The following is a 23006-nucleotide window of genomic DNA, read 5'->3' as shown; positions in this document are numbered from 1 at the left end:
AACAACCTCTAAGAAATGTTACATTGAATTATTGACAGAAAAAGAGGACAGCTTAAAAAAAACTAAATGAACCCCTTACTGTGGTATTTTCTTTTTTTTTTTTCAATTTTTATTTATTTATGATAGTCACACACAGAGAGAGAGAGAGGCAGAGACATAGGCAGAGGGAGAAGCAGGCTCCATGCACCGGGAGCCCGACATGGGATTTGATCCCGGGTCTCCAGGATCGTGCCCTGGGCCAAAGGCAGGCGCCAAACCGCTGCACCACCCAGGGATCCCACTGTGGTATTTTCAAAAGGAGGATGAAGTGTGAATACCACATGGGTATCTTCTGGGAGAAGCATGAAATCATGAAGGAAATCACCATCATGCCAGAACAATCAATAATTTAATCCAAAAGCCTGAAAATGGGCAGAGCCCCAGGGACTCTAGGTATTAACAAGAGATCTGGAGTGAGCCAGGGCCAGGCGGTCTCCACCACAGTGTGACTGCTCTGACCAAAGACACCTGGAAGGTACTGATTAAGCATCTACAGTGTGAAAACTAGTAGATAACAGCATGGATGAGGTGACATCATCTGTTGTAAGTCTGAACTAATTGAGTTAAACGAACAGGAACCTGGATAAAATCTACAAACAACAAACAACTCAAAAAGGTATGCTGTATCTTTATTGCATTCTATTGGGAGTACTGACATTTAATTTTATGTAAGACTTAACCTCTTCAGTGGAAATACTAGACAAGACATGAAGAAATGAACAGATGAAAAGAAATCTTCCACGTTTTCCAAAATAGGGTGTTCCCAAACTTCCAGAGCCCTACCATGAGTCAGGTCACTGGCCTCTCTCCATCTCTCCCAACAAATCTGTACCCATTTTTTCTTCTTTGGAGTCTTGGAGGGAACCAGGGAGAAAAAAGACACTGCTGAGATCTTCCCTTGGATACAAGGTGCCTATAAGATGTGTCACCTCTCCTTTGGGAACTGGGACCAGTTACTGGGCAACCGAGCAAGGCTGCTACACAGACCTCAATGCTCATATGTGCCATACAAAATGTTCATAACCCTCATGAATTAAAAATATTGGTGTTTATTAGACAAGATCAGTTAAAATAGGAAATCATTTTAACATAGTTAAAACACTTCCATAGCAATAAGTTTTTATGAGTAGCTCTGTAGTTTGTTTTCCTAAAATATTTTATACTAATTTTTCTTTAAGATTTTACTTATTTATTCATGAGAGACACAGAGAGAAAGAGGCAGGGACATAGGCAGTGGGAGAGGCAGGCTCCATGCAGGGAGCCAGATGTGGGACTTAGTCCTGGGACTCCAGGATCAGGCCCTGAGCCAAAGACAGAGGCTCAACCACTGAGCCACCCAGGCGTCCCTACATTAAATGTTTTTAAAGGCCTCTATGTAGAGAAATCCGTTTCTTTTGAACTGTATTTGCAAAATAGATTCGTAATAGACCTTCTTATTTTAAGCTTTTAAATTCCTACTGAACACCTTCAGGGTTATGCTCCTTGAAGAGTTCCACACAAACCACACAGCTGAATTTTTTTTCTTTTTTCTTTTTTTTAATAAATTAATTTTTTATTGGTGTTCAATTTACCAACATACAGAATAACACCCAGTGCTCATCCCGTCAAGTGTCTCCCTCAGTGCCCGTCACCCATTCACCCCCACCCCCGCCCTCCTCCCCTTCTACCACCCCTAGTTCGTTTCCCAGAGTTAGGAGTCTTTATGTTCTGTCTCTTTCTGATATTTCCCACATTTCTTCTCCCTTCCCTTATATTCCCTTTCACTATTATTTATATTCCCCAAATGAATGAGAACATATGTTTGTCCTTCTCCGATTGACTTACTTCACTCAGCATAATACCCTCCAGTTCCATCCACGTTGAAGCAAATGGTGGGTATTTGTCATTTCTAATGGCTGAGTAATATTCCATTGTATACATAAAGCACATCTTCTTTATCCATTCATCTTTCGATGGACACTGAGGCTCCTTCCACAGTTTGGCTATTGTGGACATTGCTGCTAGAAACATCGGGGTGCAGGTGTCCCGGCGTTTCATTCCACACAGCTGAATATTCCTTAGCTTGCTACTAGCACCATAAAAGCCAGAGGGAAGTCCATCCTCTCACATTTATCAGTGTCTAGTGTGCTAGGCATGGGCCACATGTCGAAGGATTCTATAATGAACGAGATGATGTTCTGGCACACAGTGTAGAGGAGGACATGATTATAGGCCATCCCTTAATGCCATGTGTGATTGGTACTGCCCAGTATACACAGGACAAGGAACTGCTAGTTATCCCAGTTTGCAGGAGTTTTAAGAGGACTTCCTGAAGAAAGTATGTTTGAGCAGAGACATTCAGATGAGGAGTTGGCTAGGAAAGGGGAGGAGCATTCCCAGAGAGAGAACAAATGCACCAAAGAATGGTGGGGTTGAGGAGAGAGGGCCTATGGGGGCACCCAGGAACTGGATGACACAGAAGCTGAGTGAGGAGGCACTGGAGGTACCAATACAGGAATGATGGGCTCAGATTTGTCCATTTGTGGCAGAGAGAGTGGACAAGTGCGGAGGCTACAGCAGCACAGGCAGGTCAGCAGGGCAAGCTGATGTGTGTGAGATCAATGAGATGGAGCTTCCAGGAATGAATGGAGGGTTCACCAGCAGAGGACCAGACAGGCCTCCATGGCTCCTCCATGATGATGTGCACAGAATGAGGAGCAGGCTGGAGGGAGAAGGTCTACGTGGGCGATGGACTTTTAGGTGTCTGAGTAGAGATGCTCAACAGGCTCTGGGGTAGAGAGGCCTCACATTCATGACAGGGCTGGGGGCAAATGTCTGGGAGTCTGGGGTATGTGCATAAGTGGCACATAATGTCATGGGAATGGGTGAGACTCACAGGGATGCACAGTGAGGGAGAAAAGATGAGATGAGGCAAGAAGATGGCACAGGATAGAACTGGAGGAACGTAACAGGTGTGATGAACAGAGGGAGAGGTCAGAAATGTAGCTTGAGAAGCAGCACATGGAGGAAGGCAAAAATCTGGGAGGTTCTGGGGCTACAGAAGCAAAAGGGAGAGAAAGAAGCCACTCAAGGTGGGCACTGGAAGGTCAAGTATGTGGAGGCTGGGGAGAGGCTTTTGGTAATTGGTGGGAGTGTTTTCAGCTGAGTGGAAGTCACAGAAGTAAGACAAAGTGGGCTGAGAAGGGCCTGGGAAGCAAGGCTGGAGAAAGGTGGACCACAAACAGGGTTCAGAAAGTGGAAGGAGGGAGAGTAAAAGCTGAGGTAGTAGCTGGAAGGGAGACCTGGCCTAGCCAGGTGTTTTGGTTTAAAAGTCTAAGCCTTGAATGGTAAAAGATGAAGACCCTGGAAGGAAAAGTCTAGGGCATGGACCAGGCCACCGTGCAAGGCAGGGTCTTCACCATGGTCTGACATTGTCACACTGAGGGGGAGTCGACCTGGGGAAACAAAGGCATTGGGGGCACTGATTTTAAAGAAGAGAAGAATTTAAAAGAAATTTATTGTTCAGAATATACAACGCAGACTTAAAATGAGGAAGGACAGGTGAGAATCCCACAGTGTTCCCATTTTTCTTTTAGAGACCTAATCTTAAACCATCACTAAGTATCCTTTCCTCGAAACAGATCCTCCTAATCTTTGGCAGAAAAAAAAAAAAAAAAGTGTCTTAAGCAGGAAAAAAAAAAGCCAATTTTATTAACTAGATTTAGGAGAAAATATATCAGCATCTTGGCAATGTTTTCTTTGGATAGTTGGCAATACAGGCAATCTCTTTATCTTTAGGCTCTAACAAACACGCATTACTTTTTTTTCCCAACATTTTTTTTTTCAGTTTTTAATTCCAGTTAACATCAGTGTTATATTAGTTTCAGGTGTACAATACAATGATTCAACACTTTCATACAACACTCTGTGCTCATCACAAGTGCCCTCCTTAATCCCCATCACCTTACCCATCCTTTCACCCGCCCCTTCCCTCTGGTGACTATTAGTTCTCTATAGTTGAGTGTTTCTTGGTTTGTCTTTTTTCCCTCCTTTGCTCATTTGTTTTGTTTCTTATATTCCACATATAAGTGAGATCATATGGTATTTGTCTTTCTCTGGCTGACTTACTTCGCTTAGCATCATACTCTTTAGCTCTGTGTTGTTGCAAATGGCAAGATTTCATTCTTTTTTATGGCTGACAGTCCATTGTATGTATATACCACATCTTTATCCATTCATTCATCAATGGACACTTGGCCTTGCTCTATAAATAATGCTGCTGTAAAAATAGTGGTGCATGTCATGCATTACTTTTATAATGGGGGGAAAGCACTTCTGTGAGAAAGAACACAAGGATTCCTCACAGTTAGAGAAGGTCATTGAGAAGACATGACCACTAGTGGACCTGTGAGCTGGACCTAGGTAACTGGAGGCTGCTCACCTTTCCCCCCATCCTTGGAAAGTGAGAATGAGGCTTGCCTTTTCTGCTTCCAGAAGCTGCTACAAGGACACAGCCTTGAGATGGTGATGTGGTATTGAGAACACCTGCATGGTATCCACGTCTGAACCCATTTAAGGCCTTGCTATAAACTTTTAAGATGTTGTGGGCAGGTGCAGGGATCCATTCGTCTTGCTGCCACCCAAGACAAGCCTCGTATGTAAGTTCCCTTCGCTATTAAATCTGCTGCCCACCAACGTGGAGTGGCCAGTCCCTTTATTCCATCTCTCCCTGCCCTCCGCACTCAGGGGCCAGCTCAGATTTTACCCAGGAAGCTCCTCAGAGGGCTGTGATTCAACACTCACTTAAATGTATTACATCTGCCAAAGTTCCTTACCCCACCTCACTGTAACTGCCGTATGTCCAGTAAACAGACCAAAACAGGATAACTTGCAGCCCAGGAAGTCTGGCTTTCAATATGAGGTCCAAGAATAAAATAAGTTGGTGAAGGCTGTCACTTTGCATTCATTCATTCTGCAAATATGTAGAGCACTTACAGCCAGACTGTCTAGATGGTAGCCTTCTTCCACCACTTCCTTCCCTCCTCAAATCTTCTATCACACTGATCCAACCCCTCACCCCACACTACTCTGTGACACTCCCCAGAAGTTCCACCAATTTCAGGTTTATTGGTTTAACATACCCCTGGGTAGGTGAAGGAGCATTACCATTCACCGGTAATAACTGTCAATTAATTCAATTAGTTGGTGCTAGCAAACTCCGTCCTCCACCCATCCCCAATACTCTTGAGTGCTCACAAGTAGTGGGGAAATGTCACAGCAGCTTCAGGAGTGGGGTACTGGCTTTGAGGAAGAGAAGTAAAGAGGAGAAGAAAGGAAATAACACTGTCTCGATGCTCAGGAAAGGATAAATTAGACATCCATCCTCCACCGCCTTCTCTTTACTGGTCTCTTTTAGTCAGGATCCAGGGTTCAAGTTGATGGGTTAAGTATGCTTTTTTTTTATTATTAAAAAAAAAGTTTAAAAATTTTTAATTTAAATTTAAAAAAAATTTTTAAGTATGCTTTTGTGGGCTAGCCTGGAAACCTAAATAACAGTTACAGTACCATGTTTCAAAAAAAAAATCAATTTTTAAAATGTTTATATTTTCCCTACAGCAAATCTGTTTCAAGGCTGGGAACTGTTTTATGCTAACTGACCTGAGAAAAAAAAAATTGTAAGAGTCATTTTAGCTATTTCTACTTGTTTTCATAAATAAAAGTGAACCTAAGACAAAATGTGAATCTAGTCAGATTTGAAGAAAAACATATTAAAAGATGAATAGTTGGGTTGGCTTTTCATAGCCTGTCTATGAAAAGAGAAGACATTTTATGGGCATGATTGTGATTCTTCTTTCATTGACAATCTTTTAAAGTAAAGCTCACAAAATTTTATCCAAAGTAAAGAAGAAAAAAAACAGTGGGGGGTGGGTGGAAGATGGGCAGAATTTTAAAAGTGATAAATACAAAGAAGTTGGCTTCCCATAACAATATGCTTCAAGTAATGATTATAGGGTGTCTTTAGAAAGAAGAAAAGGACAAGACCAGAGAACATTAGCATTCAGAGCTAAGTGTTTTCCAGTGCCAGAGTACAGTACTGCCTACCCTGCCATCAGTGCCACCCACCTCTGGTCACCACAGGGCGGGTCAAGCTCTTGGGAGTCTTGTGGCAGGTGCAGAGAGTGTGAGCAGAACCTTTTTATTTTACAAAAACTAGAAACTATGACACGATTGACAGTAGCAGCTGTGTTTGTAGCAGCATGTCCCCAACCTCATCTCTTATGAAATACAAAATGCAAATTAGAGATGAGTCCTTAGAATTCTGGAAAGCTAATTTGATCTCTACATCGGAATGTCAGCCATGCTACCGCTCCCCATTCAGAGCCCCGTCACTACTGAATAAAAGAAACTCCCAAAAAGCATCCTCTGCTGATTACCAAATTATATGCCAAATGCCAATTAATAAATGATTAAAGGATCCAAGATTTTAAAAATTATGGAATTAGATCCTTAAGAAAAAACCTCAGGAAAACAGAAATACAACATACCAAAATCTATGGGTTCCAGCAAAAACAGTTCTAAGAGGGAAGTTCACAGCAAATAGAGGCCTGCCCCCAAGAAACAAGAGATATTCAAATTAACTGTTTAACTTTAAACTCTAAAGGAACTAGAAAAAGGAAAAAAAAAAAAAAAGCCCAAAGTTGGTAGAAAAAAGGAAATAATGGATTGGAGTGGAAATAAATGATATAGAGACTGCAATCAGAAAAGATTAATGAAGCTAAGAGCGGGTTCCTTGAAAAGAAAAATAGTATTAACTAATCTTTAGCTAGATTCATCAAGAAAAAAAAAGAGAGGACTCAAATAAATAAAATCAGCAATGAAGTAGAAGTTACAACTGATACCACAGAAATATAAAGGATCATAGCAGATTACTAGGAACAATTACAGGCTAACAAGTTGGACAATTTAGAAATAATGGATACATTCCTAGAAACATAAAATCTTCCAGACTGAATCATGAATAGAAAGTCTGAATAGATTACTAATAAGGAGTTGAATAAATAATCAGATAGCTCCCCAAAAATAACAGCCCAGAGTCAAATGGCTCTACTGGTGAATTCTACCAAACATTCAAGTAAGATTTAACACCTATCCATTTCAAGCTCATCCAAAACACTGAAGAATAGAGAAAGCCTTCCTCATTCTATGACACCAGCATTACCCTGCTCCCGAAACCAGACAAGAACATCACAAAAAAAGAAAATTACAGGCTGGCGATAAAAATAGATGCAAACTTTCCCACCAACAAAATATTAGCAAACTGAATTTAAGACACATTAAAAGGATCATACACCATGATCAAGTGGGATTTATTCCAGGAATGAAAGGATGATTCAACAATTGTACACTAATCAGTACTACATTAACAAAATGAATGATAAAATCTTATGATCATCTCAATAGATGCAGTAAAAGCATTTAACGAAATCTAACATCTAATTATCATAAAAATTCCTAACAAAGTGAGTATAAAGGAAATGTACATTTCCTTAACATAATAAAGGCCATATATAACAAATCCACAACAGGCATCATACTCAATGGTGAAAAGTTGAAAGCTTTTAAGATCAGGAATGAAGACAAGAATGTCCACTATTCCCACTTTTATTTAATACAGTACTGGAAGTCCTATCCACAGTAATTAGTTAAGAAAAAGAAATAAAAGGGATGTAAATTGGAAAGGAGTAAGTGAAACTGTCATTATTTGCAGATGACATGATGTTATATATACAGAAAATCCAAAAAACTGTTAGAATAAATGGATTCCATAAATTTGCAGATAAAAGATTATTCAAAAATCTGTTCCATTTGTATACTCTAATAACAAGTTATCAGAAAGAGAAATCAAGAAAACAATCCCATTTACAACCGCATCAAGAAAGAATAAAATACCTAAGTACAAATTTGGCCAAAGAGGTAAAAGACTCTATGAAACTATAGATATGTACTATGAAAACTGTAAGATATTGACAAACTGAAGAAGATAGAAATTAATGGAAAGATATTCTGAATTCATAGACTGGAAGAATTAGTATTATTAAAGAGCCCATACTGCCCAAAGTAATCTACAGATTCAATGCAATCCCTATCAAAATTCTAGAACTAGAATGAATAATTCTATAATTTTCATGGAACCACATAAGGCCTCAATAGCCAAAACAATCCTGAAAGAGAACACAATTAGAGGCCACACACTCCCTGATTTCAAACTTCAGTACAAAGAGTACTCAAACAGCATAGTATTGACATAAATGAAACAGAATAGAGAGCTCTGAAATAAACACATGCATATATGGTCAATTAATTTATGACAAAGGAAGCAAAAACATACAATAGGGAAAGGAAAAGGTTATGGGAAAACTGGAGAGCTATATGCAAAAGAGTGAAACTGGACCACTATCTTACAATATATGTAAAAATTAACTCAAAATGGATTTAAAACTCCATAAAACTGTAAAGCTCCCAGAAGAAAACCTAGGTGGTAAGCTCCAAAATATATAAAGAACTCAGTAACAAAAAACCCCCACAAACCATTCAATTATAATATGGACAGAAACATTTTTCCAAAGAAGACCTACAGAGGCCAATAGGCACATGAAAAGATGCTCAACACCACTAATCATCAGGGAAATGCAAATTAATACCACAATGAGATTATAACCCCATACCTACCAGAATGACTATTATCAAAATGACAAGAAATAACAAGCATTGGCAAGGATGTGGAGAAAAGGGAATCTCTGTGCAGTATTGATGGAAATGTAAACTGGTGCAGCCATTATGGAAAACAGTATGGAGGGTCCTCAAGAAATAAAGAATAGAGCTACCATATGACCCAGCAATCCCACTACTGTACATCTACCTGAAGAAAATGCAAACACAAATTTGAAAAGATATATGAACCTATATGTTCACTGCAGCATTATTTATAATAGTCAAGATATGGAAACAACCTAAGCGTCCATCAATGGGTGAATGGACTACTTTCCAGCCATAAAAAAAAGAATAGAATCCTGCCACTTGCAACAATAAGGATGGACCTTGAACACATTATGCTAAGTGGAATAAGTTAGAGAAAGGCATGTATTGCCTGATTACACTTATATATGGAATCTAAAAAACAAAACAATAGAACAAAACCCAGATATGTGGGTTGCCAGAGGGAAGGCAGCTTGGTGGGTTGCAATGGGTGAAGGGGATTAAGAAATACAAACTTCCAGTTGTAAAATAAATAAGACACAGGAATGGAATGTACAGCACAGGGAATATAGCCAATTATATTAACTTTGAGGGTGCCTGGGTGGTTCAGTTGGTTAAGTGGCTGACTCTTGATTTCAGTTCAGGTCATGATCTTAGGGTTCTAGGATCAAGCCCTGAGTCAGGCTCTGTACTCAGGCGTGTGCTCTCTCTCTAAAATAAACAAATAAATCTTTAGCAAAATACTAACTTTGTAAGGTGAAAGATGATAACTAGATTTATTACAGTGACCATTTTGTAGTGTATACAAATGTCAAATCACTATATTGCACCCTTGAAACTAATATAATTTTATTTTTTTCCACTGAATTTTACTTTTTAAAAAAGATTTTATTTATTTATTCATGACACACACAGAGAGAGAGGCTGAGACACAGGCAGAGGGAGAAGCAGGCTCCATGCAGGGAGCCTGATGTGGGACTCGATCCCAGGATTCCAGGATCACACCCTGGGCCAAAGGCAGGCACTAAACTGTTGAGCCACCCAGGGATCCCCTAATATAATGTTATAAGTCAATTATACCTCATTAACAATTTAAAAAGAACATGAAAAAAACCTCAGGGATTTTCGTTTTAAGATGGTAGATACATCTATTCTTCTGCCTCCCTGGAGTCTCCTGAAATGACAGAAATATATACTCTAAAAAGAATGAGACTAGGAACAAAGAGAATTTTTGCCAGAAATCCGAATATAGGACTGATGGAGTAGAAAGTCTAGAATATTTCCTGACATAAAGGCAGGTCTTCCAAAAGAAGACTCAGAGAGAGGCCAATGTCAGATTCAATCCCACAAAAGGAAAGGATTGGGCCAGTGAGTCAACACCAAAGTGAATGTACTAAAAACTTGCCTTCAGAAAAATGAGGGCCATAGGGAGCCCTTTCTTACTCTAAGAAAGTGACTTGCAGGTTCTACTCTTGCACTAAAGCCAGTGACTTCCCCTTTAAAGTAAGCATGTGATCATCTGGGAAAGCATTTTGTGTGGGGCTGCTAGGCCCAAGAGAGAAAGCCAAGCCCACAGTCATACCAGGCTCCTACTAAATACTTAAGAGGCCAGAGTGATGTCAAAAGCCCAAACCTTGTTCCCCCAAAAGAGACATAGACTTTACAGCAATATACAGTCCAAAAAGCCTTTAGGAGAACTCCAGAAACCAGTTAAGAAGCTGCAGTACTCCAGGCAAGCACAAAGCCAAGAACAGTGACTTTGGAATATGTAAGAAAAGCCATTAGATTTCACTGCAAGAGCTCTTTCTTCAAGCTGGCACAACTCAGCACAATTGGGAGAAAATACCCAATTCATGGCTCCTCCCTTAGGAGAGGAGAAGAGTACAATGTACATTCAATGTTCCAGCTTTTCAGGGGACTGCTCCAGGGACTGATTTCTATCTCAGTAGACTCAGAGTGCTGGAGAGGATCTGACATGCTTTGGATGCCTGGGAGCCACTAAGAACAACATGAGCTTGGTGGCATACTGAAGTACCAAAGAGCCTGCAGTACTGCAGACAGACAGTGGAGGGAGCAAGAGATTACAAACTCCTGAAAATGAAAATGACAACCTCCCCAATTGGGAAATTACATGCACAAGTTCAGAGAAGACATATTCCCAGAAAAGGTTTGGGAAACCTCCAGAGAGTGGGAGAGGTGGCTATTTTTTTAAATGCAAAAAAAACTCAGCAAAAAATAATACACCATCTGAAGAAACAGGGACACATGGCACAATCAAAGGAAAATAGTAAATCTTGAAAAACTGACCCTAAAGAAACAGAGATCTATAAATTAACCTTACAAATAATTCAAAATAATTAACCTGAAGAAACTCAATGGGCTACAAGAACACAGAAAACCAAATTAAATCAGAAAATGATGTATGAACAAAATGAGAATTCAACAAAGAGATAGAAATTATAAAAGAACCAAACAAATTCTGAAGCTGGATAATTCAGCAATCAAGAAATTCACTAGATGGGTTCAACAGCTGACTTGTTCAAGTAGAAGAATCAGGAAGCCTGAAGAGAGGTCATTTGAAACTATCCAGTCAGAGGAGCCAAAAAAAAAAAAAAAAAAGGCGGGGGGAGGGATAAGGAAAAATGAAGAAAGCCTAAGGGACTTAAGGTACATCAACAAGCAGACCAATATATGCATTCTGGGAGTCTCGGAAAGAGAAGAGATTAAATGTCAGAGAGCTTATTTGAAAAAAATTACAGCCAAAGAGTTGCAAGTCTGAGAGAAAGTAAATGGACATACAAATTCAAGAAGCTTGAAAGATTCCAACTAGGATAAACCCAAACAGGCCTACATTGAGACATAATGTAATCAAACTGTTGAAAGAAAAAGAGAATCCTGAAAGCAGCAGACACAAGTGCTGCATCACCTACATGGGAGCTTCTATAAGATTATTAGAGGGTTTCTTAGAAGAAATAATACAAGCCAGAAGGAAGTAAGATGATATATTCAATGTGCTGAAAGAATAATCCTGCCAACCAGGAATACTATATTCAGCAAAACTGTCCTTCAAAAGTGAAGGAGAAATACCCTTCCAGAGAAACAAAAGCTAAGAGAGTTCATAACCACCAGATCTACCTTACAAGAAATGCTAAAGGGAATCCATCATGTTGAAATAAAGGATGCTACACAAAAGCATATGTAATATATGTTCCCTGGTGAAGGTAAATACAAACAGAATCTTATATTACTATAATGGCAGTGTGTACATCATTTTTAATTCTGATGTACAACTAAAGGATAAAAGCATACAAAAAACTATAAAACTGTGTGAGCAAATATACTATATAAAATCTTGAAAAACTGACCCTAAAAAGATGTAATTTGTGACATCAATAACATAAAACTGAGGAGATGTGTAAGAGAATAAAGATTTTGCATGTGACTAAACTTTTATCAGTTTAAGATAGACTGTTGTAAGATGTTTTACATACCCACTATGGTATACCTATAGAAGAACTACCTATAGAAGATATCCAAAAAAGAAATAAGAATCAAAGCAAGTCACTACAAAAAAAAACAATGAAACACAACTGAAAGGCATCAAGAGAGGAAAAGGGGAACAAAATAACTGATATACAGAAAACAACAAAATGGCAACAGAAGTTTTGCTACATTGAGTAATTACTTTAAATGTAAATAGCTTAAACTCTCCAATCAAACAACACAGAGCAGCTAAATGGATTAAAAAAAAAAAAAAACACAAGATCCAACCATATGCTATCTACAAAAGACTCACCTTAGAATTAAGGACACACATAAAAGTGAAAAGATGTAAAAAAGATACTCCATGCAAATGGATGAGAAAGCATAAAAAAATCTTTGTCTCAGTAACACAACGAATTGGAATATTCTCTGTAGTTTCAAGGGAGACTTCTTGTACAGTGTCTTCAGTTCCTAACACCTGGTGGGACCCTGAGAGATGGGGGCAGGGTAGCACCTGTGATAACAGCACATTATGTTCCCAACCAAGGTCCATGTTGGTGCAGTGAAGATGCACATAGGGTATAACAGGGAGTCAACATCATCACAAAGAGCCTGGGCCTTTGGCTTGTCTTCATGAGCTATTTCTTAAGATCAGTCACATGATAGTGAATAGTTAAAAGGTTAGCGGAAGGCTGGAATCTAAAAGAAGTGTATTGGGGGAAAAGCAATGGAAAAATTTTAGGAGAGCTGATTAAAATAATGAGACAGAGAAGAGAATCTGATTATAATAAAAACAAAAAAAATTTTTTTACCTCCTCTTTTTCTATCTTACCACTTAAGAGAACTAATATAAATTAGACCAAATGAATAGAAGGAATTAAAGGGTTACAAGTAAATTAAGCTGAATGTCTCATCAGCTCTTCCCTTTTAAAATATAACCTCCATAGGAGCCTTATCACCTTAAGTGATGGCACTGTTATTTGTCACAGGGCTGTGGAAGCTGGCTTTCAAGTCCCTGGCAATCCTTGTGTCATCCAAGAGCTCGTTCTATGCAGTGTTTAAGCAATTTACACGTGCAAAACTTGTTCTCTTCCCATTCAGAGCCACATTTCATGCAGAAAGCAGTTTCTAGGCCAGATTTGATGATGGTGAAAGCAAGTGCAATCTGTAGGAGGTTATGTTTTATTTGGAGTTTGTTTTGTTTTTCCAACAATTATTTTGATTACTCAACAAGGAAAAAAAACAAGCATCACTTAATAACTGTGTGCTTGTGAAATGTTTTCTAAGGCCTACAAGCAAAGTGATACCCAAAGATTGTGGTTTTGTTTCACTATATACTTAATTCATTTACTTAAATTGGACAATCAAGTGAGAATTTAAATCATGCTGAAGAAACACACATTTGCAGCCTCTAAATCATTAGTCACAAAGGGCAGTCATGGTACATTCTAAGGGTCATGTGAGGATAGTGGCTCTACCAGAGTGCAAGGCAGTCACCTGCCTAATGCTTGCCTGGTCAATGACAGAGGGTGAGGAAGGTAGGGCTCAACAGATTCCACATGTGAAGTCTTGCAGGAAACAGAATTACTGTTCCTTTTAAGATGTAGTCCCGGTAAACTGGCCTCACAAAACAGAAATATACAGGCATGGTGGACACTGGAAGAATCTTTGAAGTTGGAAAAAAGAAAGGCTCAAGGCCCAATGGCAGTGAGGATCCCAAGCTACAGGTACAAGACAGGAGGAGAGCTATTCTCATGGTGGTGACAACAGTATGTATTCATGCCTTATGGTACATATGACATAAAGCTGTGATCTCAGGATGGCTCTTTGTTCACAGACTTCATCTCCTTCCCTCTTAATCTTCTGTTTTCCTTCTAGTTTTGTTGTTCTTTTCCTTCTAATGTAGATGCTGTGGTCATGGAAACAATTTGGTTATTACAGAACTAAGTGAGAACCACTCATGTTTAATGACACTTCCTCAAGTACCAACCATGAAGTAAGGCTACCTGGCATTTCTTTGACACTACTGGGCAAAAACCTCTATCCCATCTTCTCAGTTCTACCTGCCTGCTTTGGACCAGCTTCAATCTACCACAGCCCTCTGTGGACCTGGCCTCTGAAATGTGCCCCCTCGAGGGGCTGCTGCTTCTATCCCATCCCTGCCAGGCTTGTGTTTCCTCCTCTGGAGCGTCCTCCCCCCTTACTCCTTGCTACACAGCTGAAGGGAAGACCAGCTGACATGTCGAGAAGGAAATGGTGGCTAAGAGCTTCCATTCCTATCTTCCACTTAGTAGACAGGAATGCCTCTTGCCCCATCAGGAATGCAGAGATTTTAGAGCTGTAAGAATCTGGGGGAGAGACTTCAAATAAAAGTTAATCACTCTGAGGGCAAGAAAGTGACCTTCAGGGACCATACATCAGGGTTGAGAGCAACATTCTAGGTTCTTCACTCCACACATTGCTGTGGGCCCCCTACTGCTACCTTCCCAGCAGCACTCTGTGAAGACACTGTGGATGGGAAAGCACAAGCTTGGGAGCCAGGCAGGCTGCACAGACAGCAGGACACTGTGCAAGTCAGTGAGCCTTGTTTCCCACTGTGACACCTGACGATATACAGAAATGCTAATTTCTAAAGTTACTATGTTACTATTTTGTCAACTTGGTTTTTTTTTTAATTTTTATTTATTATTTATGATAGTCACACAGAGAGAGACAGAGAGAGAGACAGAGAGAGACAGAGACATAGGCAGAGGGAGAAGCAGGCTCCATGCACCGGGAGCCCGACGTGGGATTCGATCCCGGGTCTCCAGGATCGTGACCTGGGCCAAAGGCAGGCGCTAAACCGCTGCGCCACCCAGGGATCCCTCAACTTGGTTTTTGACCACCTTTAGCTCAGTTTGGGCATCTAAACTTTAGTGGCAGCTATTTAACTAATCAGGCATTCTTTTGAAAAAAGAAATTATTGTGAAGAATGTTAGTGTCCTTCAATGGAGCCTCCAATTAAACCAGTCAGTACTGGTCATCTGCATATATAAATGTTCTGCCAAAGGCCACAATGTCACTAACAGCAGTTTTAGGAGAAATGCTTCTAGACAAATGTTCCTTACCAAAATATGATTCTAAGTTGAGAACTTGTACCAGGGAACAATGGACTTTACATCTCATCAAACTATACCAGAGGTATCAGCTGATTAACTGGGTGGCAGGTGGCAGAGAGTCAGCTGAGCCCCGGGCCCATTATTACGGGACAATCTACTCTGCAAAGAAGAGGAGCCAGAAAGACCAGGGGTATTGAAGGGCACCAGATTTCTGTCTATTCCACAGTGGACCCTTCTGCTGCTGTCACTGAGCGAATAGTTTGCCTATACTGAAACATTTGCTTCATCTTTCCATAAAACAAAACTTAGCAAATTTACTACTGAATATATGCTTTACTATGTTGGTAACGGGCATATTTATATAGAACCAAATAATATCTCTTCAACAAAGATTTTTGAGCACTTCCGGTTTTAGCTCCAACATGTAAAGAAAGCTTGGACGTTATCACTCCTGTCAATACAAGAAAACACTGGACAAATAGAAGATCAACTACTTTTCTTGGACCTGTTGAAGAACTGAGGGTGAACTACAACCCAAAATCTGGGGAGACAGATGTATCCAGAGAACTATAGCAACCAAGATCTACTTACTTGGAATGGAAACTGCTAGAGCCATAACCTAATAGTAATACTTAAAAGGTGATTTTGATGAATTGCTGGTGGCTGAGCATGACCAGCATGAGTGAGAAACCATGCTGTGCAGTGCTAGGGTCCCCATACTTTCATAGGCATTCCCTCCAGGAATCTAACCAGGTTCCCATGTTAAGAATATAAGATTGCCTCACAGATCTTACAGGGAGAAAGGAAGAGTACGCATTATGAAATACTGTTTATGGCTTCTCCATATAAAAAATAGCTTACTCTCCTTACTCCTGGCAAAGGAAGGACTTTGCCAAGACAAATTCTAGACTCTGTTTCCAGTGGCAATAAGGAAATTCTTCCCCACCCCTGCCTTCTCCAGCCTTCCTGTCTCACACAGGGAAAAACAAAAACAAGAACAAAACAGAGAGAACAGGGGTCAGGGTGTGAAGGAAGTAGTCTCCAGCACTGCAGCCAGGCAAGGGAGCAGGGGGAAGGGGCAGAACTCATGTAAGAACACTTCTGGAGGCCATTCTCCTGAAACACTGCCTCACCTAAAGACTGACGGTTGATCTGAACATCAGAGAGTTCGTTCCATCCTCAACACCTAACACACTCCAACAGGGCTCCAGTATAATAGTGCATTACAATTAAAAGAGCTCCAAGACACACTTTCTCTGAGGAGAGAAATATAGGGGAGAGGCGGGGCAAGATGGCGGAGGAGTAGGGGTCCTCAACTCACCTGGCACCACCAACATACCTGGATAACTTTCAAATCATCCTGAACACCTACGATTTTGACCTGAGATTTAAAGAGAGAACAGCTGGAACGCTAGAGAGAAGGGTTTTCGCTTCTAGCAAGATATATTTTCCACTTCTAGATTCCCTTCAATTTAATTTTGAGAGATATACGAGATATGTTTTCTTTGTTTTGTGTTTTTTTGTTTTCTCTGCCTCATTTTGTTCTACAATGGCAGAAGTTAATACCTTCTAAAACGACCAGAATACACCCAGAACCAAGTGGAATACAGTACTGGTTCATTCTGTGAGATTTCTTCATTCCATTCTGCCCACCCCACCTCCCCCCCACCTCATTTATGTTTTGGTGGCTAATGTTGGGACTCTCTACAAATATTTCTGGTTTCTATAAATTTGGGACTGAGCATCTTTTAACATACAGAACATAATACACTCAGAACCAGGAGGATCACCCTCTAGGGCCCCTCAGGCAAGACTACATTCTCCCTCCAATGCAACTTTGTCACCACCACCATCTCCCAGTCCCCCTCTTTTCTTTCCTTTTTTTCTTTTTCTTCCTCTTTACTTTTGCTTTTTAATCTTCTTTTTTCTTTTTTTTTTCTTCTTCTTTGGGATTCCTGGCCTTTAATTTTTTACTACTTTGTTTTAAAATTTGATTTTCGCTTTAGTGGTCCTTTTATTTTATTTCATTCTGATCTTTGTTTTCATTTTCTGGTCTCTGACCTCTCTGAATCATCTAGGGTGAAATTTACTTAGGTCGTGCTTGATATTCTTGACTCAGCCCACTCATACAGCCACTCTGCACTGAACAAAATGACTAGAAGGAAGAACTCACCACAAAAGAATCAGAAACAGTACTCTCTGCCACAGAGTTATAGAATATGGATTACAATTTGATATCAAAAAGCCAATTCAGGAGCACAATTATAAAGCTACTGGTGGCTGTGGAAAAAAGCATAAAGGATTCAAGAGATGTTATGACTGCAGAATTTAGATCTAATCAGGCTGAAACTAAAAATCAATTAAAAGAGATGCAATCCAAGCTGGAGGTCCTAACAACAAGGGTTAATGAGGTGGAAGAAAGAGTGAGTGACATAGAAGACAAGTTGATGGCAAGGAAGGAAGCTGAGGAAAAAAGAGAAAATCAAAAGACCATAAGGAAAGGTTAAGGGAAACAAATGTTCGCCTCAGAAGGAAGAATGTACATATAATTGAGGTTCCAGAAAGCATCAAGAGCACCAGAGGGCCAGAAAGCATATTTACACAAATCATAGCTGAGGACTTCCCTAATTTGGGGAAGGAAACAGGCATTCAGATCCAGGAGACAGAGAGGTCCCCCCTTAAAATCAATAAAAACCATCCAACACCTTGGTATTTAATAGTGAAACTTGCAAATTCCAAAGATAAAGAGAAAATTCTTAAAGCAGTGAGAGACAACAGATTCTTAACTTATATGGGGAGAAATAGTAGATTAACAGTATACCTCTCCACAGAAACCTGGCAGGACAGGGCTGGCATGATATATACAGGGTTCTAAATGAGAAGAACATGCAGCCAAGAATACTTTATCCAGCAAGGCTGTCATTCAGAAGGAGAGATAAAGAGCTTCAAGATAGACAGAAACTGAAAGAATATGTGACCACCAAACCAGCTCTGCAAGAAACATTACGGGGGACCCTGTAAAAGAAAGAGGAAGCCCAATGAAATAATCCACAAAAACAGGGACTGAATAGGTATTATGATGACACTAAATTCATATTTTCAATAGTTATGACCGTGAATGGGCTAAATGATCCCATCTAAAGCACTGGGTGGTGATCCCTGGGTGGCTCAGTGGTTTAACACCGGCATTTGGCCCAAGGCGTGATCCTGGAGTCCTGGAGTCGAGTCCCACATCAGTCTCCCTAGATGGAGCCTGCTTCTTCCTCTGCCTGTGCCTCTGCCTCTCTCTGTGTGTCTTTTATGAATAAATAAATAAAATTTAAAAAAAGACTCAGGGTATCAGACTGGATAAAAAAGCAAGATCCATCTATTTGCTATCTACAAGAGACTCATTTTAGACCTAAGGACACCTCCAGCCTGAAAATGAAAGGTTGGAAAACCATTTACCATTCAAATGGTCCTCAAAAGAAAGCTGGGGTAGCAATCCTCATATCAGATAAATTAAAGTTTATCCCAAAGACTGTAGTAAGACATGAAGAGGGACACTATATCATACTTAAAGGGTCTATCCAAAAAGAAGACCTAACAATCATGATTATTTATGCCCCTAATGTGGGAGCTGCCAAGTGTATCAATCAATTAATAACCAAGGTAAAGACATACTTAGATAATAATAGATTAAATAGTAGGAGACTTCAACAAGGCACTTTCTGCAAATGACAGATAGATCTTCTAAGCACAGCATCACCAAAGAAACAAGGGCTTTAAATGATACACTGGGCCAGATGGATTTCACAGATACATATAGAATTTTGCATCTGAACACAACTGAATACACATTCTTCTCAAGTGCACATGGAACTTTCTCCAGAATAGACCACATACTGGGTCACAAATCAGGTCTCAACTGATACCAAAAGATTGGGATTATCTCCTGCATATTTTCAGACCACAATGCTTTGAAACTAGAACTCAATCACAAGAAGAAATTTGGAAGAAACAAACACATGGAGGTTAAAGAGCATCCTACTAAAAGATGAATAGGTCAACCAGAAAATTAGAGAAGAATTAAAAAGATTCATGGAAACTAATGAAAATGAAGATATGACTGTTCAAAATCTTTGGGATACAGCAAAAGCAGTCCTGAAAGAGAAATATATCGCGATACAAACGTCTCTCAAAAAATTGGAAAAAACTCAAATACACAAGCTAACCTGGTACCTAAAGGAACTGGAGAAAGAACAGCAAATAAACCTACACCAAGCAGAAGACAGATAATAAAGATTCAAGCAGAACTCAATGAAATAGAGACCAGAACTGTAGAAAAGATCAACAAAACCAGGAGTTGGTTCTTTGAAAGAATTAATAAGACAGATAAACCATTAGCCAGCCTTATTAAAAAGAAGAGAGAAAAGACTCAAATTAATAAAATCATGAATGAAAGAGGGGAGATCACAACCAATACCAAGGAAATATAAATGATTTTAAAAGCATATTATAAGCAACTATACACCAATAAATTAAACAATCTAGAAGAAATGGATGCATTCCTGGAAAAGCACAAATTCCCAAAACTGGAACAGGAAGAAATAGAAAAACTGAACAGGCCAATAACCAGGGAGGAAATTGAAGCAGTCATCAAAAACCTCCCAAGACACAATAGTCCAGGGACAGACAGATACCTTCACAGGGGAATTCTATTAAACGTTGAAAGAATAATACCTATTCTACTCAAGCTGCTCCAGAGGACAGAAAGGGACGGAATACTTCCAAACTCGTTATATGAGGCCAGCATCACCTTAACTCCAAAACCAGACAAAGACCCCACCAAAAAGGAGAATTATAGACCCATGTCCCTCATGAACACAGATGCAAAAATTCTCAACAAGATACTAGCCAATAGGATCCAACAGTACAGTAGGAAGATTATTCACCAGGACCAAGTGGGATTTATCCCCCCGGGATGCAAGGTTGGTTCAACACTCATAAAACAATCAACGTGATAGATCACATCAACAAGAGAAAAAACAAGAACCATAGATCCTCTCAATAGTTGCAGAGAAAGCATTTGACAAAATATAGCATCCATTCCTGATCAAAATTCCTCAGAGTGTAGGGATAGAGGGAACATTCCTCAGCATCTTAAAAGCCATCTACAAAAAGCCCACAGCAAATATCCTTCTCAATGGGGAAACACTGGGAGCCTTTCCCCTAAGATCAGGAACACAACAGGGATGTCCACTCTCAACACTGCTTTTCAACATAGTACTAGAAGTCCTAGCCTCAGCAATCAGGCAACAAAAAGAAATAAAAGGCACTGAAATTGGCAAGAAGAAGTCAAACTCTCCCTCATCACAGATGACATGATACTGTACATAGAAAACCCAAAAGACTCCACCCCAAGATTGCTAGAACTCGTACAGCAATTCGGCACTGTGGCAGGATACAAAATCAATGCCCAGAAATCAGTGGCATTTCTATACACTAACAATGAGAGTGAAGAAAGAGAAATTAAGGAGTCAATCCCATTTACAATTGCACCCAAAAGCACAAGATACCGAGGAATAAACCTAACCAAAGAGGTAAAGGATCTATACCCTAAAAACTATAGAACACTTCTGAAAGAAATTGAGGAAGACACAAAGAGATGGAAAAATATTCCATGCTCATGAATTGGCACAATTAATATTGTGAAAATGTCAATGTTACCCAGGGCAATGTACACGTTTAATGCAATCCCTATCAAAATACCATGGACTTTCTTCAGAGAGTTAGAACAAATTATTTTAAGATTTGTGTGGAATCAGAAAAGACCCCAAATAGCCAGGGGAATATTAAAAAAGAAAATCAGAGCAGGGGGCAAAACAATTTGTACTACAAAGCTGTGAACATCAAGACAGTGTGGTACTGGCACAAAAACAGATAGATCAATGGAGCAGAAGAGAGAACCCAGAAATGGGCCCTCCAGTCTATGGTCCACTCATCTTCAACAAAGCAGGAAAGAATATCCACTAGAAAAAGGCAGTATATTCAATAAATGGTGCTAGGAAAATTGGACAGCCACGTGCAGAAGAATGAGACTGGACCATTCACTTACACCATACACGAAGATACATTCAAAATGGTTGAAAGATCTAAATGTGAGACAAGAATCCATCAAAATCCTAGAGGAGAACACAAGCAACACCATTTTTGAACTTGGCCACAGTAACTTCTTGCAAGTTACATCTATACAGGCAAGGGAAGCAAAAGCAAAAATGAACTATTGGGACTTAATCAGGATAGAGAGCTTCTGCACAGTAAAAGAAACAGTCAACAAAACTGAAAGACAACTACAGAATGGGAGAAGATATTTGCAAATGACATATCAGATAAAGAGCTAAGTATCCAATATCTATAAAGACCTTATTAGGGGATCCCTGGGTGGCTCAGCAGTTTAGTGCCTGCCCTCAGCCTAGGGCATGATCCTGGGGTCCCAGGATCAAGACCCACATTGGGATCCCTTCATGGAGCCTGTTTCTCCCTGTGCCTGTGTCTCTGCCTCTCTGTGTGTCTCTCATGAATAAATAAATAAAATCTTTTTGAAAAGACCTTATTAAACTAAACACCCAAGAAACAAACAATCCAGTCATTAAATGGGCAGAAGACATGAACAGAAATATCAAAGAAGACATACACATGGCCAACAAGCACATGAGAAAATGCACCACATCACTTGCCAAAAGGGAAATACAAATCAAAACCACAATGAAATACCACTTCACACCAGTGAGAATGGGAAAAATGAACAAGACGGAAACAACAAATGTTGAAGAGGATGTGGAGAAAGGGGAACTCTCTTGCACTGTTGGGGGGAATGTGAACTGGTACAGCCACTCTGGAAAACTGTGTAGAGGTTCCTCAAAGAGTTAAAAATAGAGCTACCCTAGGACCCAGCAATTGCACTACTGGGGATTTACCCCAAAGGTACAGATGCAGTGAAAAACCGAGACACCTGCACCTCAATGTTTTTAGCAGCAGTGTCCACAATAGTCCAACTGTGGAAGAAGCCTCAGTGTCCATCAAAAGATGAATGGATAAACAAGATGTGGTCTATATATACAATGGGATATTACTCAGCCATTAGAAATGACAAATACCCACCATTTGCCTTAATGTGGATGGAACTGGAGGGTATTATGCTGAGTGAAGTAAGTCAACTGGAGAAGGACAAACATATGGTTTCATTCATACAGGGAATATAAAAAATAGTGAAACTGATTATAGGGGAAAGGAGAGAAAATGAGTGGGAAAAATCAGAGAGGGTGACAAAACATGAGAGACTCCTAACTCTGGGAAATGAACAATGGGTAGTGGAAAGGGAGGTGGGTGGGGGGATGGGGTAACTAGGTGATGAGCACTGAGGGGGGCATGTGATGGGATGAGCACTGGGTGTTATAGTATATGTTGGCAAATCGAACTCCAATAAAAAATATACCCAAAAAAGGAGGAAAATATAGGGGAACACAACATAAAGAGGAAGACAAAAACAAGACAATAGGAACTTAAAACCTCTGGTATCTATGGCCAAAATAAATGTCAAGTATAGCCCAACTTCCAGCCAGATTAACAGAAATCATGACAACAAAAGCCTATTTACCTCAGATGCTA

The 23006-nt window shown here is 39.8% G+C and overlaps 1 protein-coding gene across 5 annotated transcripts in view; it reads right to left on the bottom strand.

The window, feature by feature from the left end:
* Positions 1-23006, bottom strand: part of ANO10 (anoctamin 10) — a 228679-nt gene that overhangs the window by 63732 nt on the left and 141941 nt on the right. The window lies entirely within an intron of this gene.

The sequence above is a fragment of the Canis lupus genome, chromosome 23 (genome assembly GCF_003254725.2).
Source record: "Canis lupus dingo isolate Sandy chromosome 23, ASM325472v2, whole genome shotgun sequence".
In the NCBI taxonomy this organism is placed as follows: Eukaryota; Metazoa; Chordata; class Mammalia; order Carnivora; family Canidae; genus Canis; species Canis lupus.
The sequence above is the reverse complement of the archived record's forward strand: the minus strand, read 5'-3'. Positions and strand labels throughout refer to the sequence as shown.